The sequence below is a fragment of the Macaca mulatta genome, chromosome X (assembly GCF_049350105.2).
Source record: "Macaca mulatta isolate MMU2019108-1 chromosome X, T2T-MMU8v2.0, whole genome shotgun sequence".
NCBI lineage: Eukaryota > Metazoa > Chordata > Mammalia > Primates > Cercopithecidae > Macaca > Macaca mulatta.
Window position 1 is genome coordinate 112,392,264 of NC_133426.1, and position 3,760 is coordinate 112,396,023.

Genomic DNA, 3,760 nt, shown 5'->3' on the forward strand with positions numbered 1-3,760 from the left:
CCACCTCTAACATTATTCCTGGGAGAAACAGCTGAATATTTCAGTAGATGATAATGGATCTGAAAACTAAAAATTTCACCATCTTTTAAAAATGGGCCTATATGATACTACTGGAAAATTACTTCTAGAAATAATTGCCAATAAAAGCATTCCTAAAATTTACTTTAATATTCTCATTGAATATTGCTTGATGGAACAATTTTTAAAAGGATTGAACCAGATCATTTCTTCCCTAATAACTCTAAAGTCACATCTTTGTCCTCATGCTAAATGATAATGGCATTAACACAGTGTGGTATAAGATTTACTAAAGACTGTGTGTTCTGCCACCTCATCAAGGTTATAGTTGTATCAAGAGAATCTGTCACTTTGGCTTCCTACTTCCTCCCATATAATACGCACTCAATAATATTGTTGTGACTAATTTGATTGATAGCTTAGTTTTTTAAAATATTAGACATATTTTCCCTCAGTCAAATTGAGAGCATATTTTCCAGACTATACTGATCCATGAGAAAGCATGCCCTCACCCTCCTACAACCCTCACCCATTACCCTATATTGAAGAAGTGTAAAGTCCTGGAATATAATAATTCCTCCCGTTACTTACCACACTTTGCCACTGCCCTCACCAAACTCCATCTCTTTACCTTTCTTTGGTAGTACTTACATGGTCAAAAATGTGGTTTCTATTGCTATGAAGTTATGTGAGACTTGAACAGTTCAAGATGTTCCCATTTGTAGGAAAATTTTCACTTTCTTGTGCAATGCATACTTTATAATCATTTGTAACGGCAAAAAGGCTGTAAGTTCGTTTGACTAGCTTCCATGCACATGCCTATAGATCAACAAATACACAGTATTTGGGGATAGTTTGTAAAACAAAATATAGATTTTGGAGGAGGGAGTCACTTACTGTGTTCAAAGTTAAGTGATATGACAAACATAAGGGTTATATAAGACAAGGACCATGACTGCTCTGCTTTTGTTATTTTAATATTTACATTGACATTTTTCTACAAGTACCTTTAATTATGCTTTAAATCCCTTGAAATCACTGTGTCTAATATTTTTTTCTGAAGAAATGCCTCAATGGGATAGGATTATTTACTTTTAAAATTTACCTCCTAAATCTCTGAATACCAAAGATAAGGAGACAGAGAAACCAAGAAAACCCCAACACAAGTGTTTTTGGAGCTCAGTGTATGGTAAGATGCCTTCAAAGCTCTTGGCTCCTTGAAAGTGCACCACTAATAATTACAAAGGGAACAGAGACCAAACTGTAGTGCCAATACATATTGCGCAAGCTCATACTGTTCCTATCTGTAGGATTAATAAGATATACTGAAAATCTATTAGTGATTTCCAAAGTAGATAGACTAGACCCTTGCCTTAATGCTTTTCTAAAGCCATGCGATCAATAAATATTTGTTGAATAAATGAATAAAATAATGAGTTTATGTTACCCTCAAGGTCCATGTTGTGAAGTTATCTTGTAATTGAGATCCATTTTATGTTGACAGCTTTCTGTCTCTTCAGGAATCGAATACTATTGGATAGAAACTCTAGCTACTGAAGTATTCAGCCATCTCCCCTGGGAATAATGTTAGAGGTAGACTCGGTATTGCTAGATTCCTGATTTTGTTTGGCTTGCATGTCTTGTGCATGAGCTTTCCTTTGTTAGAAAAAGTTCTACTCCCTACTTACATTTGCACTTGACCTTTGGGAATATCAGTGCTAAATAGAGTGACATTTTTCCCTGCAACTAAATTTTCCTGTCTGTGTTGTCATACCAGTGACTTTAGTTTTACTTTCAAGAAAAAAATGCCAACCCTATGGTGATTTTGCGACCTGTAAAATTAAATTTACATGAGGAAAATGAAACATTAAATAAAAATCGTGGTTAAAAGTTTTAAAAGTATCTTAAATTTAAAAAATATATAAAACCAAGCATATTTTCTTTTATCTGTCTCCAAGGAAATGTTAGCAAGCTGTGCTCTACCATGGATTCAGTAATCTGTATTTAGTGATAACTGATTTATCAGGCTGAAAATAAATAACACTAAATTTATTTTTGTTATTAATAAATAACAACAACTCTACTACTGCTTTTACTATTTACGCTACTACTATTACTAACAACCACTGAGATTTTATTATGAGACAGATACTAAGCTAGTTGCCTTCTATTATCACATTTATTCTTCATGAGAAATCTGTGCAGTGGGTATTCCTACTCTATATAATGGATAAAGAACTAAGACTCAAAGAGTGACACTAACTTGCTCAAGATCATGTAAGTATGAAGATTTGAAGCCAGTACTCAATTCTGGCTCTATATAATACCACCTATTATCCATTAGTCCATATTGCCCCAGAACATCAACAGGATGATAAAATGCTCCAAAACAAAATGTTAGACTCCCTTTCTCAGCCCAAGATACATTATTTGGGATGGTTGTGGTGTCCCAACAGACACTGGTAGCTAAGAGGCCAAGATAGTCCTTATAGCCCAGTTCTTATTCTTTTGTCTTAGCATGCACACCAATGAACAGGACCCGTATTGCTCTTTCTCTGAAACACTGTAGTACAAACTGCTTTTACAACTTCTTCATCGAGTAAACTGTTCAGGTAAAACCATCTTTACACTCCACACTCAGTAGATGTGTTGGTAGATAAATCTATGATATTGTTAAGGCTATTCAGTGGAGCATTGATAACAAATCATCTTGTGTGCTTTCCTGCCCTAAATCGTACATTTGCATCCAGTGAAATCAGGCTCAAAGAAATGTAAAAGAGCTTTTAAATGGGCAGCCTCCGTCATATATAAAGAAATAGACTTGGAGAAAGATATTCCTAGGCTGTGTTTATGCCTTGGTGCTAGTGGGAGGAGGAAGGCTGGAAACTGATGTTAAGTGAACCTCACATGTTTTTTGTTTTTGTTTTTGTTTTTTTGGCATACTTTGGTGAAGGACACTTGCCTTGTGTCCACCAGCTGAATGACTGTACAGCTGCCAACAGCATGTATCCCCCATTTCCCTTAACCAGGGGCCCAGAGCAGTCACCTTGACTCACTCACCAACCCTAGGGACAGCTGGAGATTTTGCTAATGCAGGACCATTTACAAAAATAACGGAATAGCGTGAATTCTGAGAGAAGAGCCAGCAGCAGATTTCACAGCATTAGTACCTAATGGCTCTGCAGGACAGGACAAACAAACAAATCTGTCAAACCAAAGAATTATCAAACCAAGATCTTGAGGCTCCTCCAGGAAAGGATGCTCAGAGAGTACAGCAGAGAAAGAATCCCTAGGAGGATTTGGCAACGCTTTTAATTTGATTGCTTTAGAATGAATTCTGCTCAGCCTCACTGGGTCAATTTTATAAAACTTGAAACATTTTATGGAAATTAAAAAAAATAAATTTAGAAAATCTCTTAATTTCCCATGCTGAGTAGGAGGGAGAAGGGTAATATAATTTAAAGGGGCTGGGGCATAATTCTAAGTAATTTACATTCGGCTTGGAAACACATTCTGTGATATTTTTTTTTCTTCTGTGGACTCACCTTAGTTTTTGTTCAGACTAATATCTGAAGTAGTTGGAAGTCCCTGGATGCACACCAACTGGGATAGTGAAGAGAACCCAGAAGCAAGGGCTTAACCCAGAATCTGAGTTGTACCATCTACTGTAGATAAACTATAAAGGGGATTAACTTCACACAGTTATTCTGGGCTTGACTGTGTTGCTACACTCATGCAATTT